The sequence below is a fragment of the Chinchilla lanigera genome, unplaced genomic scaffold, assembly GCF_000276665.1.
Source record: "Chinchilla lanigera isolate Chin_1 unplaced genomic scaffold, ChiLan1.0 scaffold00055, whole genome shotgun sequence".
NCBI classification, from domain to species: Eukaryota; Metazoa; Chordata; class Mammalia; order Rodentia; family Chinchillidae; genus Chinchilla; species Chinchilla lanigera.
Window position 1 is genome coordinate 258,260 of NW_004955456.1, and position 15,910 is coordinate 274,169.

Here is a 15,910-nt window from a genome sequence, read left to right on the forward strand (position 1 = left end):
TTCTACTATTATTTTTAGTAAACTTTTACTCTGAATCAGGTAAGTTAGTTCAGCTAAGACTGGTTCCATTGTACTGGGCCATGTGAATATGGAATTCACTCTCCTTCTAGTGAACAAAAACAAAGACAGTGAGATAATACAACACAACCAGACTAGAGTAATGTACAGAAGATAAAACATAGTTTGACTCTCAGGGACTTCACTAGTGTATGGCTTACTATTGTTACGACCTCCAAGGGGGTGCCCATGGCATTTTTTGGGCTCACAGTTTCTTCAACATCTTATTGGCTACTTCTGACAAGTTACTGTTAGTATAATGGAAACACATTGTGCAAAGCATCAAAGCTAACTTTATTTATTAAAAACTAAGGAAAAATTTCTGTGAGGTCTAAAAACTATTTTTACAGTATCCTAAGAATTTAAATCTAGGAGGCGGCCTACCTGCATGACTTTGCCCTGACCTCTGAGAGTTATCCTTATAACTTCAGCCAGTGTAATAGGTAACTTGTTATCATTTGCATTTGTGACCTGTAGCACTGAGAAGTATCCAGATAGAAACAGGTCTCCAGGAATGTTTGTACAAAGTCATCCTGTGCATCCTCTGGAGATTTAGTAACAGCAGTTCTGTTGGATGCCCACATTAAAGATTCAGTGTCTCTACCAGGCTCAGGTGGAGCGATTAAGAGTGTGGCTTCTGGAATGAAACTGGTTCAGACAGTAGCTCCTTTACTCGTGAGCAGTGTAAAGATCTTTGGGCAAGTTATTAAACTTTCTGCTTCAACCTCCTCATCTGTAAAGTAACAAAAATAGTAAGGGTTAAACGAGTTAATGCACTTGAAACTTAAGAAGGTTCTTGGTATATTATAAATGTTCAATAAATAGTAGTTATCAACATTATTAACATGGTATGCAGCCTTTTCCCCATAACTTTCTTATCACTTTCAGATGTTAAAGTGGCTCCAAGGCTGATGCAGTCTTATGGCGGTGTTGTGTGGGTTCAGTTTCAGAAACTGCTGGCTAACCCAAGGCCTGTGGTTCAGATCTGGCTTAAATATGTCCCCTGGGGTTCTGTGCTGGAAGCTTGGTCTTTGGTGTGGGCTGCATCGATGTGGTAGAACTCAGAAGAGACTAATGCTAGTCTCAAGCGATAACGTGAAAATGAAAACAGCCACAGAATGTTAAAAAGGAGAGCAAAAATCCTCTTCTAACCCTTATTCTGGTAGCAGGATAAATTGCTGCACAGATATTATGCAGGGGACTGAATCTACCAGGGAGCACGATTTTCTGAAATCTAACATTACTTCACAAGGTTTAAAAACAGTAGATTGACCAGTTTGCCTCTTAATCTGGACACTACAATGCACTTAAAAGATTTACTAGTAGGCTGGTGTGTGCCAGTTTCCTACCCCTGAGTTTACCTCGATCTTGTTTATCTTCCCCCCAAATGCTTCTCCTTCTTATAAAAACTTCAGTCCTGCTTAGTCTTGGTGGGGCACTTTCCAGATTTCTAACCCTAGCCCGTGTATCCCCAATTTACAAAGCTGCTCTGCACATGAATAGAGCTCTCTTTGTTTTTTAGTTATCCTTGTTTGTTATTGGTCGGTTTCCATGTGGAGCAGGTTCATTCTCTCAAGAACGAATCATCAGGAACACAAGCCTGGCCCCGTCGCTCTGGGTCTTGTGCTGCCGCATGAACGCTCTCCTGCTACCGCCAGGCCATCTGCAACGGGGCGCCCTCCAGAGCCATGCAGAGGCAGCACCTGGCGAGCTAAATCAACTTGGTGTGAAGGCCCCAGCCTCAGCGTGGAGTTTCAGCTACAGAAAACGGAGTAAAACACAGGACTATGGGATATTTTCATGTTATTATCTGAAAACTTTATTCTTTTGTGATTTAAACTCATTCCTACGACCCACGTGGAACTTTTTTCTATAAAGCATGACTAGGAGTAAATTTTCATTTTTTCCCATTGAAATTGAAAATTGACCCAACATCAGTACCTTCCCTTTTTTGGTACAGGACTACCCAAATTCCTCATGAGCCAAGAATGTATGCTTGTGTGAGTCTGCTTCTGTCCTCTGTGCTCTCTTTGGCCCATTTGTCATCCTTTCTCCAGTGCTGGGAGTTATTCTACTTTTATGCGAGGTCTAGCAGTTGGTTGGAAACTCCCTCCACTCTGTTCTCTCCTTCACCATGTCTTGGCTGTCCTAGCTTATTTGCAATTCCATGTACGATTCTGAGTCTGCCTGTCAGTTTCCAAAACCAGCCTCCTACGATTTTAATTGACATTGTTTTGATTTTACAAAACACTTTGGAGAGAGGGGACATTTTTATTATATTGAGCATTCAAATCATACATTTGTTCAGATCTTTACAATTTTCTCTCAGTACTACTTTATAGTTTTCAGTAGGGAGGTCCTGCATAACTCATTTGGCATATTCCCAGGCATTTGAATTTTCAGTGAAGTTGCTTACGATTTTTTGTGCTGGTATATAAGAATACAACTTGTACATGGAGTATCACTTATTTATATATAGATATCATCACTAAGAATGGGAAGATAAGCCATAGATTGGGAGAAGATATTTTCAGGTCAGTTTAATATGCTGACAAAAATCTTTTAGCTAGAATATAAATTTTTATATATATTATAAATCTTATTATATATTGTATTATATATAAATATATGATGAATAATGTATAAATATCATACATATTTAAATCCTATTAAGCAAAAGGACCATACAATGGAAACACTCAGGCAGAGTCCTCAAGTGATATGTCATAAAATATAATATTGAAGTAGCTAACAAGCATGTGAGAAGTGCTCAGTGTCATAAGGCTCATAGAAATGCCATTCAGTATCTATAATGACCTTGCAAGGGACTGTTAAATAATTTTACCCCCTTCAAAAGAATTTCCAGGGCTGGGTGTGGTAGCACACACCTATAATCCCAGCACTCAGGAAGCTGAGGCAGGAGGATTGCTGTGAGTTCCAGGTCAGCCTTAAATGCATAGCAAGACTTTGTCTAAAAAAAAAAAAAAATTCTATACCAAGTATTGGCAAGACTGTGGAATAACAGGGAACTCTCCTCTGCTATGAGCTCAGTTGTTAAATTGCTATAACTTTTTTGTTGAACTGCTTCACAATAACTATTATGGTGGGTTTATACACGCCCTGTGATTCAGAATTGTATTACAACCAAAATATTTATCAATTTTGGAATAAGTAAATAAAATGAGGTATAACTCATTCATTGTCAGAGGGTTTAGTGTAGGAATTTTATGCTGGGCCTGGCTGGAAGAGCCGGCTCACAAGGTATGACCTGGAACAGTGCATCTGCCTCCTGGGTGCCTCCCTTCTCTCCACTTCCTGGGTGCATGGCACAGTGGCTGTCCTCTGCCCAGCTCCCTCCAGCACACTGCTTCTGTGTTTGACTCTACGAACTATGGACTGAAACTTCTGAAACCGTGAACCTCTCCCCTTTTTCCATTTTGGGTGTCAGATATTCTGTCCCAGCAACAACGGAATGACTAAGACAGGCAATAAATACAAAGTATTATTCTTTTTTCTGTATCATAATGGTAATCACAGTTAATATCACCACTAGAAACAATCAACACAAAATGCTGGCAACAATGGAAATTCCACACAGAAAAGGTTTGTTACAGGTTTACCCAAACAGATGAAAGATATCAAAATCTGCAGGTAAAAATAAGCAACAAAAGTTAACACTGAATCTCAAGATTTTGCCACAAAGAATCAATTTCCTTTAAAATGTGGTAAATAAACTGAATTGCAATTAATTTTACTAGAAGTATGCCCCAAAAATAACTGAGAAGGGTTAGATGTTTATTTTTATTTTACTTGCAGACCCTCCCACAGCAGGACTTTTGCTGCCTTGCAGGGCTGACTGAGGCTCCAGGCAGAGCACTTGCAGGGGAGGGGAGAGGATGGGCCTGGAGAGCTGCGGGAGCCCCACCTGCTCAAGGGCACCAGAGCACAGGAGAAGGAATACAGGGGCTCAGAAGAGGGCCAGACCCTATGATCGGCACAGGATTCAAAGCAGTGGCTCCTCCTCAGTGGTTAGGAATGACTGGGGACCTTTATGTTATCCTAGTGGAAGAGACATCAGCTGTGCCGGTCATATTTGCTCCTCCCCAAGCCTTCAATTTATTCTCCGCCTGTGTCAGCCAGTTTTCTGTCACTGTGACAAAACACCCTAGATGATAAACTTATATAGAAGCAAAGTTTGGTTTGGCTTATGGGCTCAGTCCGTGGTCACTTGGCCCTGTTGCGTTGAGTCTGTGGCAGCACAGAACATCATGGTGGGTGCATGCTGGGTGGGCCTGCTCACCCTATGGCAGCTGGGATGCAGAGAGAGAGAGGAAGGGGTCAGTGTCCCAACACCCCCTGCATGAGAGTACATCCCAATGATCCAACCCCTTCTGCCAGGCCCAACCTCCTAAGGTCCCTGCCTCCCCCCACTAGAGCCACAGGCTGGTGACCAAGCCTTTAACACTCAGGCCTTTGGGGACCTCCCAGACTCGAGCTGTAACCCCAGCCTCTGCTCTGCTCCATGCTGCTGGGTGCTGCCCCATTGACATGGTCGCTTCTGCTCTCCTCTACCAGCTGAGCTAAAGGGTTTTTCCAGTGGGAGTCACTGACTGATGAGGGTCACAGTGGGGACAAGAGAGCACGTGGTATGTATTCTGCCTTCTTTTGACCTACGTTGATGCAGTTCTTGTAGGAAATGTGTATTAGTCACTTTCCCATCACTGAGACAAAATACACCTGCAACTTAAAAGGAGATGTTTACTTTAGCTCCAAGGAAGAAGGGTTAGGGCAGAGGGGCCTGGGGTAGGAGCAGCTGCTCACCCCATGGAAGCTGAGAAGCAGAGAGACAGGAAGGAGCAGGGGACAGGAATGCACCCTTCCTGGACACACCCAACGAGCCCTCCAGCCAGGCCCCCTCCTACAGCACAGTCAGTGGATTAATTCACTGATGAGTATAGTGCCCCACGGTCAAATCATCTGCTCAGCACTTGAGACTTTTGGGAGACATGTTTGATCTGAACCATAACTGAAGACATTATGATGAGTGTTTTTTCCCAGAACTCTAGCTTTCACCGAGGCTCTGGTGATACTGTTGCCCCTTCAGGCTTTGGAATGATAACGTGTCCTACCGATGTTGGTCTCTGGGGACATCATGGTTTGGGTGTAAATGGCCCCCGAGGCCTCATATGTTTGGAAGATGATGGGATTGTGGGGCACTATGGCTGACTTGCTGTTAGGAAGTGAGGTCTGGTTGGAAGAGGCAGGTCACTGGGGTGTGATCTGGAAGGACTTCTCTTCTGCCCCAGCTACTTCCTTCTCTCTGCTTCCTGGCCACCGCAGTGTGAGCAGCTCTCCTCTGCCAGACCCTTCCCCCGGGCCATCTCTGCTTTGGAACCGGCAGACCATGGACTGAAGCTGTGGGTCACAATGAACCTCTCCTCCTTCAAGTTGTGGGTTTCAAGAAATTTGTCCCAGTGATGAGAATGAGAGTAAGAGAGGGTGCCTTAGCACACCTTGGTCGCCTCTTCGCCCTGATCAGTCTCTGTAAATGTTTTTCTTATTAAAGTTGTCTTCAGTAAACCCACCCGACTGTGGACCACCAGCACACATCCTGAATGGAATCAGTAGGCTCCATTTCAGGACTGGGAAAGCACAGGCAGCGTCAGACAGGAAGGGCTCAGTTTGCACAGATGCCGCTCTGGGAAAGGACGAGGGATAACCTGCCTGTGCACCGAAACAGACCCCTCAGTCACAGTGATTCTTTGTATGCCTGGCTCCGTGTACCTGCTGGTCTGCTTCAAAGCTAAGGGGTGTCCTGGGTCTCACCGAGCCCTGAGCGGCAGAGGACTTGCTAGGATCACTGCTTCTCTGTGCTTTCTCTGTAGAAACTGATAACAAGCCAGTCATTTCCCTTCTAAAAGTGGTGGAGTGTCCCCCTCAGCAAAGCACTGGTGGAAATGGTGCCCTCAAATGCAGGGTGTTTGTTCCGTCTCTGCTAGGTCAGACACTGGGAAAAACTCGGTAGGTTCATGCCCAGAGCAAAGATGAACCCTTGGGGAGATAGAGGAAGCTGTTTGTTTCTATTAGAAAACATTGCTGTTTGTATGAGTCATGTCGAAAAAGAAATATCATTAGTTATTACTTTTTAAGAACAGACATTATTTTAGAAAAGGAAGGGTTAACAAGCCACCACCGTTGCAGTGACAGGATATTAGCACTGAATGGCTCTTTACCTAGGGATCCCAGTTCATCCCAAATACCCCAAAACTCCACCAGCACCGTCAACAGCAGCAGGTACTGAATTTGTTAGTTTAACCCTGGGCTCCCTGATGACAATGATCTGATCAGCAGGCAGACCGCTGAATGATGAGTCAATGGTCAAATCCATGTGGACTCTGAAATCATGAAGCCTGATATTTTCTCACATGTTTAATTACATTCTCCTTACCTAGAAGAGAAGCCTAGAAAGGAAACTGTTCATCAGTGATGTGTCAGTGATCAGAACCAGGGAAATATAGCAACAGTGCCTAACTCTAGTTAGTCTTTTCTCTTTTTTTTTGTACCAGGAATTGAACTCAGGACCTTATGCTTCCTAGACAGGTGCTGTGCTACTGAGCTATGTTCCTGGCCCTCTAGTTAGTCTGTTAAAAAGAATATTTCATAAAAGCTACAATGAGGCTGGATGTGGTAGTGCATACCTGTAATCCCAACACTCTGGGAGGCTCAGGCAAGAGGATCGCAAGTTCCAGCCCAGCCTGAGCAGCCTGGTGACCTAGTGAGACTCTGTCTCAAATAAAGTAAAGTGAAATAAAATAAAGTGAAGTGAAAAGAAATGAATAGAACAGAACAGAATCAACTAAAATACTGACATTAACAATTCTCTAAACTAAAAAGAAAAAATTCTAGCTGGGTTTCAGTATGTGCCCTGTGAGGATTCTGACATGTGGAGAATGAACACATGTGTTTTACTGAAAATTATAGAAGTACTGATATACGTCATTTTATCAGTAACTGACATGTTCACCTTGGTAGCTAGCATAACGTGTAAACATGATTCAAAGAAACAATGGATAGAACTCAACACCGTACTACTAAGTGACAGAAGTCAGACATAGGAGGTTAAATATCACATGGTTTCCCTAGTGTGAGTGATGCAAAATATAAATAAGTGAGCGCAAAGTGAAAAGGATATTAAATAACAAGGAAGTGGTCAGACTGTGGAGATGGGCAGGCCTGGGGAAGGAGGCAGAGGATGAGCTCAGGGGAGCAGAGCTGGTGAGGGTGCAATGTGTGTGTGTGTCAGCTCCATCAGTGTGCTTAGTGTGTGCCAAACATACACCAACATACGTCTAAAGAGAGAGAAGGAGAACAAGTGAACCATGCAAATATGTCCCAGAGAAACAATTTCAGTGAAATTAAAGTGGAAAAACAGATGGAAACACTGTATGTGTTAAACAAATTATCAACAGATATAAAAAACTCGATGGATTTTGATTTTGGCAATGGTGTCTAAAATGACATTTATCAGTACTTGTATAATTTTCAATAAAACACGTGTTCATAATCGCAGAGCCAGGCACCACCAGACTGGCAAGCAGCAGTACCAGCCCCTGCAGAGCCCTGGGTGGACCCTGGCTTCCTCAGCCCCTTTCTGCCTCCAAAAATGACAGTGTGTAGCAGGAGCACCTGAGTGTGAGGCTGGCCTGCGCAACACAGCAAGACCCTGTCTCAAAAGACCAAAGACAAAAAAATAAAGAAAGAGTAAAGCCAAGGCTGACACACAAGGAGAGGCCGGAGGCGGGGTAGCTAGGACTGGGCCCCTGGAGTAGGTGACTTTCCCCAGGTTGTGTAGGGCAGGCCACCTTTGTTGTGCTAAGCTGCACACCACCTACAGGCAACAAAGAACGTGGTAGAAGCTTTGTGAAAAATGTGTTAGGGAAAGATTTGAAATTTATTGATTTTCAGTGGCCGCAAATGATTGGTGCATATTTATGAAGTAAAAGGTGGTGGGGCTTTGTGGTTGTTATGATTGTTTGAGAAAAACCTTGCTATGTTGCCCAGGCTAGTCTTGACTTGTGGGCTAACATGACCCTCCCGCCTCAGCCTCCCAAATAGTTGGACTACGGGCATGTGCTGCTATGGTTGGCTCCAATGTGATGTTTTGATTCACACATACCTTGGGTAATGGTGAACTGTGCATAATTAACACATCCATCACGAAACTTTATCATTTACTTACAGCTGACAATCCTCTCTTCTGTTTTGAGCTATGGGTGTTCCACAGACACCAGCACTTACCCCTCCTGTCAACTATAACTTTCACCTTTGAGCAACATCTTGCCCTGCACACTCCCCAGCTCTTCTCAGCCTCTGGTTATCCTCTCTACTCCATGAGCTCAGCTGTCTTAGATTCCACAGTGAGTGAGATGATGTGGAGATTGTCTTTCTGGGCCTGACTTAAAATAATGTGTTAAAAAATAATGTGTGAAGAACACTACCTCAAGGCAGACAACTCGAGAAGGCAGACAACTTGAGAAGGCAGACAACTCGAGAAGAAAACATTAGAAGTAAAACTGCACTGGTTTTCATGGCAGATGCAAGATGCAGATGTCATAATGCCATATTAAAGATAAAGTTTCATGTTCCAGTGGTCAGGGGTCACACTAACCATGAGCTGGTCCCATCCAAGAAAGAGGACAAGACTGGAAGACAAGATCTGGGTGCATTTTGGACTGGAGTGCAGCCCTTCCAAGGCCTGGCTCACAGATGTGCTCAAAGATGTGCTGGGTCAATCCATGGATATGCCAGTTATAATGGTTGATACACTGTGTCAACTTGAGAAGTCTAGAAGTTCAACTAAGGGGGCCAGGGTCCTTACTTGGTAAACACCCTGAGCTTGTAGAAGAAGAGAGTGGAGACGGTGTGGGCAGAGAGCAAGCCTACCATAGAAGAAAGGAAAAGAGGCTTGCTTTCCCCTCCTGTGCTCTTGCTGCTTTTGCTGTCTCCTGCTGTTTTGAAGTGTTGCCCCTGTGCCATGACACCCTGCCTTGGAGCCAGCTGATTACAGACTGAAACTTCTACAAACTGTGAGCTAAATAAGCCTTTTCTTCCTTAATTTTGGGTGTCAGGTATTTTGTCTCAGCAACAAGAGAAAAGTAACTAAGACAGAATTTAGCACTAGAGAAATGTGGTTGTTGCTGTGACTACACCTGACCATGTGGCTCAAGAGCTTTGGAAGTGGCTTGTGGGAAGAGATTGGAAAGGTTTGGAGATTCTGCCTGAAAGAGAAGTGCTACAATGCCTTCAGCTATTCTGTGTGGGAGATTCTGGTCAGAGCTCAGAAGACCAGAAGGCTCATAGAAATCCTGCTGGTAAAGACCAGACTCGGGAGGTTTCTGCTGGGAAGAAGGACTGTATTGAGTGCTGACCTCCAGATGATTTGTGTTATGGCTTGGCAAAAAGTTTGTCTGCATTTTCCTTATGTCCAGAGACTTTGCCTGAGACTGAGATTCAGGGTGGTGGACTAATTAATCTGGCAGAAGAAATCTCAAGGCCATAGAATCTTGAGGCTGTGGCATGGCTATTGTTGAAGGCTTTTAGCCAGATCTATGTTGAGAATCAAGAGCAAACAGTCTAGCAGGATGATTTAAAATGTTGTGAGTTTGACTAGAAAGGAAGCTCCCAAAAAACTATGGACTGCAAAGACAGAGCTGAAGAGATCTCAATTGCTGAGAAAGAACAGGAGAACAGAAAAGATGGCCTGAAAGCATCACAAGAAGCAGAAAGTCTCCACTTTTTGCAGCCTTAAAACTGCAAAGATGAAAGACTGCTTTGAGGAGAAAGCTGCAGAGCACCATGTTCCAGAATAGTGGCAGCATAGAGAATTTGTTCCTCAGAACTGGATTCAGAGAGCGCAGTAATCCAGGCACTTAACCCCTATAGTCAAGAGAGTGAAAAGCCTGATTGTTGCTCCAGTTGGCAGCAAACCTTGGCATCATACACAAGGTGTTGGTTTAGGTGCATCCAGGGTCCAAGTGTTGTGGGGTTAGAAAGGCTTCCACCCCAATTTCAGAAGGAGGCCAGGCAGTGTGCCCCTGAGAAAGCAGTGTATGAAGCTGTGAGGGTGAAGCCAAAGGTGCAGTGGAGACCCCAGCGGTTTGTAAAAGCCAAGAATGTGGATCATCTAATGAAAGCTGCAAGGAACAAAGCATACCTAAGAGAGAAGCTGTGGGAGCTGTAACCACCAGAAGTTCCATAGGGATGGAGTTGTGCAAGCCCTCCCAACTTGCCACAGATTGCTTCAGATGCTAGATGTGGAACTACAGGACTTAATGTTTGCCCTGCTGGAGTTTGGACTTGCTTTGGTCCCAGTCCTTTGTATTTCCATTTGTAACTTTTGGAATGAAATGTTTATCTTGTGCCATTGAATGTTGGAAGTGTTTAACTTTTCATTTGCATAGGGGCTTGCAGCTAAAAGTTTGCTTTATATCTCAGAGGAGACATGGGACTTGGACTTTTCAGCAGTGCTGAAACTGTTAGGGCTTTGGCAACTCTTGCAGATGGACTAAATGCCTTCTGTATAAAGGGATGTGCATGAGTCTTTGGGGGTCCAGGGGCAGAAAGTTATGGTTCTAATGTAATATAATGTTGATAGACCTAGTACTGGTTCTTAAGGATTGTTAACCTGTGTTATAATGTTCAAGTTGTGAAATGATAAGAATAGCCATGTCTTTATATCTGGAAACTGGTTTAAAGAGATGTGTCTGGTTGCCAAACTGACAAGGGGTGGATTGTAATGGTTGATACACTGTGTCAACTTGAGAAGTCTAGAAGTTTAATTAAGGGACTCAGCAGGGGACCAGTGTCCTCACTTTGTAATCATCCTGAGCTTGTGGAAGAGGAGGGCACAGAGATGGTGTGGGCAGCTAGCCAGTGTACAATATAAGAGGAAAAGAGGCTTACTTTCCCCACCTTGTGCTCTTGCTGCTTTGCTGTCTCCTGCTGTCTTAAACTGTTGCCCCTGTGCCATGACACCCTGCTTTGGAGCCAGCTGATTACAGACTGAAACCTCCACAAACTGTGCGCTGAGTAAACCGTTCCCTCCTTAATTTTGGATGTTGGTTTCTCTGTCTCAGCAGTGAGAGAAAGGTAACCAAGACACCAGCAATGCTTAAATTGTGACTGAGAAACTAAGTTTTGTTGGGGAGCAGGATCAAAATTCATTGCTCCTTGGGGACTGGAGCAATGAGGTGGTCATTTCTACACATTTGAAAGAAAAAGTAGAGAGAATTCAGGTGGGAGGCTCAGAAAATGAAAAACAGGCAACGAAATCCTTAAGACTGGAGAAAGCAGCCCTGGATTCCCAACTTCTCATTCTCTTCCCTGAGTTCCACTCGAGTCCCTTTCTTTCCACCCACATCAGCAAGGTCACCTGCCCATCAATCACACTCACTTCCCACGTCTTCACAGTGTCTTGGTTCCTACAGGGGCTTTCAACACAGCTGCTCACATGGGTTGGCCTGGTTCCTCTTGTGTAGCCATCCGCACCCTTTTTGGCACCAGGGACTGGTTTTGCTGAAGGGGAGGGCGGTGGAGGCCAGGCTTTGGGATGACCAGAGTAGCACACTCTAGACCCTGAGCCCGTGGTTCTCAGCAGGGTCTTGCTTAGGCGGTACGAGGGTGGGGAGTGGCTGGAAAGGCAGAGGAAGCTTGCCTGCTCACTGGCTCACCTCCTGCTGTTCAGTCCCAGTTGGGGACTTCACTTTGGCCCAATATTCAGGACACCCAGGCCCTGATGGGACTTCAGCGGGTGCCTCAGGGGCATGCTGCTCTCCCCACACATTGAAATCTGCAACTTGTGGAGGCAAATGAGTTACTGGGAAACAGCTGGAATGGCAAATGTTTAACCCATGCAAGCCAAAATTGCAAGACGTGTGTGTGTGTGTGTGTGTGTGTGTGTGTGTGTGTGTGTGTGTGCTTTCTACTCAGTGTTATTATACAGCAGTTATCCATGCTGATAGTAGTCACTGGGGCTGATTTGAGTCTTTATATCTTAAACTTTTTTGGGGGGGCAAGGTCTCACTAGTTCAGGCTGGTGTTAAACTCACGGCAATCCTCCTGCCTCAGCCTCTAGAGTGCTGGGATTACAGATGTGTGTAACCACACCTGGGTGTCTTAAAACTTCTGATGGTATTATTGTATACTTTTAAAAGAACTGTATTTTATTATTTTAAAGAGAAAAGAACAAAAACAAACACAAAAATAAAAAAACACAAAAACTATAAAAATGATACAGAATTTCAAAACAAGATGATAAGAAATCAACAATGGTTGTTTTATTACTTATTGTTATCTTCAAAGTAGTTGCTCAGATTCTAGATATAGATATGCAAGATTGATTGAACAATTAAACATTGACTGTTCCTTTCAATAAACCAATAGAAATTAGTAGAACAATTATCTTAGCTATCTTGTGTGTGTGTGTGTGTGTGTGTGTGTGTATATATATATATATATATATATATTATTTTCTAAGGAAATTTGTACCCAATTATGTGTCTGATTAATGAGTCTGAGCTGATTAAGAAAATGTGTACTAATGTATACCATGCCTGTGACCTCACCCTGTCACCATGTACACGACAGCTTTTCTTTGAAGACACCTATGTGTGCCATCCTGGTGAGAAATGTGGGAGAAGAGAATGAGAACAAGGTGCTAGCCAGCAGCATTTCCTGTATAATTGTGGCAAGTCTAAGTGTACAGAGTACTCTGGAATAAGGCGTCCACTTGGAGGTTTACTCCCAAAGCACCTTCTTTTAGACTAAAGTTGAGATGTTGGGTACTAGAGTTAGCATAATAAAATAATTAAAATTGCCATCAGGGGAGTTGCCCTGATTTGAGGCACTGGAAGTTCTCTGATGTGTACTTGATGTTTAAAATCACACAACCTTCTTCCAACTCCAGGTTGTTTGCTTTGGAAAAAAATTCTTCATCAAGCTGGGGTATGCTTTGTAAATCAAATCCAGAAGAAAACAATATTTGGAAATGCTTTATTCAGTGGCCTCACTCTCCTGGCTCCGTCTCTGGCAGACCCAGAGCAGATGTCCTCTTGGTTCTTTGCCAGTGGTTTCATGGCTGTCCATCTGTGGGCCTTGAGTCTTGGCTTAGGTAGTTATCACCTGACAATCGTTTGAGCAGGAGAGTTTTAGAGGAAGGAATGCTCACTGGTTGCTGTTTTACACTACATTTTCAAACAATGTGGAATTTCATATGTGACTGTTTTTCTTGGCCACCAGATTAAGAAAGGACAATAAAGGCAAAAAAACTTCCTTGTTCTTGATTAAAACTCCCCAATTATTAGAATCCTCAGCTTCACCCTTCTGTTACTTTTTCCTAGTAAAAGTGGGGGAGATGCAGCTGGGCTTAAGGGTACAGAATCCAAATTATTCTTATGTTCAGATTGCATTTCTGCATTCTTAGACTTCTACTGATTGCAGGGCTCTGGAATTTGCTGCCAACACTGACTGGGTCCAGAGTCCACTTTGTGCTGTGGGTGCTGATGTCCTGCTGCTGTCCCCAATTGGGTGCCTTCATTTTGATGAGGCCATGATGCCAGGACACCCCAGCAGAGCTTTCCAGCTGTGCAGTTGACTGGACCGCTGCCCAGCTTCTGCACACAGGCTGGCTCATGAGGCCCCATGTCCTTCCTGTGTCCTTCATATTCCAGAACTCCAGAGTTCTTTTAGCACAGTAGCAGGAGAGTCAGAAGTGTCCTAGGGGCCAGAGAGATGCAGCGGGTTCCTTGGCTTGCTGAATGCGGGTCAATTTTTCCTTTGATTTCTGTGGTCTACTTTCCGCCATTAGTATCACGTTCTGTTGAGCTGTTCTCATCCACAGTGGCTAAAAACATGCATTTGAGTGTTACTCTGTCTGGAGGTGCAGATGCTAGGGCTTCTTGGAATGCAAGCTGTAATGCAAGGCTCATGGTGGGATGAAGGGACCCCGAGAGGAGTGAGTCTGCACAAAGTCGGAAGCCAGAACAGAAGTTGTTTAGTTTTCGAGAAGGTGTTATGGTTTAGATCTAAAGTGTCCCCCAGGCCTCCTGAGTGTGGAGGGCAGTGGGTCATGTAGCTCGTCAGAGGGTTCATCCATTGATGAGTTCAGTAACCCAGTGTGCTGCCAGGAGGTGGGGCCTGGCTGGAGGTGGTTGCTGGGGTGTGACTAGGAAGGATGTGTACTTGTCCCCGGCTCCTCCTTTCACCCTCTGCTTCCTGGCTGCCTTGGGATGAGCAGCTGTCCTCTACCTGCCATCTCACCTTTCGGGGGAAGGGTTAAAAATGAGAGTCAGTGAGATGTAGGTATTTGCTGAAATGACCTTGGCTGCCGCCTTTCATAGAGGCCGACTACCTCCTGGGAAAGGAATGTATAGAGATAACTGTTGGCACACACCAAAAAACTGACCATTCCCAGGCTCTAGCCAAGGCTGAGAACGATCCCTTCCAGCCACATAGGCCTGCTGGCACCAAGTCACTTTTGTCTGAACACGGTACTTAAGAAACTAACAAACTGGATACAGTGCAGCGTTTTCTCCCTTGCCTGGCAAAGGCTTTGTCTCCTGCAAGCTCCTCCCCCGAAGACTCCCCTTCATCTTTGGTGCTGTCTCCTGCCTCAGTGTATAGCAATATATTATTTGACTATGCTCATAACTGCCTTACTTTATAATAAACTTACTCTCATCTTTTAAAAATCATTATGCGACTGTTCTCTGTTCATGTGGATCCATACCTCAGATTTCTGTGGCCACCACATGTGTGTGACTCCTTGCTGTCACACCACCATGCTGTTTTTGCTTGGGAGCCAGCCAACCATGCACCAAATCCCAGAGCCCAAATCAACCTCTCTCCCTGTAAACTGTGGGCATCAGGTGCTTTGCTCCAGTGATGAGAAAGGGACTGAGAGGGAAGTGCTCTTACACATCATGCCTCTGAGGGAGACGGGACCATCATTTGCAACTAGAAGACACCGTGGGGCCACGTGTGACAATGCAAAGGGTTTGACCACAGGTGGCAGCAGGGATCACCACGTTCTTGGACCCAGTGGTGCTCACAGCACCTGACTGGGGTGTGTGCTCAGTCCAGCAGAGCAGCTTTCTCCCCAGAAAGATGTGGCCAGCAGGCAGATGCCGCAGCTCTGGACTCCGGTTGTGCAGCTCCACCTCTTCTCATGTCAGCATCAGACCATGACCTCCCTCCTTGCTTTCCTGCCTCCCTTTGTCTCTTTCATATTTCTATGAGAGGAGTTTGAAAACTCACATGTCTTTCACTTGACATCTAACAGTTTTGCATTTAGGCTTAGTTACAAATGAGGGGATTTCCCAGGTAGTATGAATACTGACATTGTGACTCACAGACTCTAATCCATGAATCAAATAAGTGGGTCATTAGCCTTTCAGTTACATGGTAAGCTTTGCTTTGGTAGGCTGTGATTGACTGTAGTACTGTGGATTGAACTCAGGGCCTTCATACTGAGCTATAGCCCTCCAAACTTTTTTTTTTTTTTTAAATTTTTTGAGATAGAATCTCACTAAGTTGCTAAGCTGCCCAGTTGCCCAGTTGCCCACGCTAGGCTCAAACTTGCTAGCCTCCTGCCTCAGGCTCACAGAGTGCTGGGATGACAGGTTTGTGCCACCATGCCTGGCTTATTTATTTCAAACGTATTTACAACATATTCAGAGAATATGGTCAGTATGAAATTAACCCTTTGGAATTTGTTGAGATTTGCTTTCTGACTTTATATATAGTCAAGTTTTTATATTAGAACATGCAGGGTTTTTTTGTGTGTAGTGGGAATCAA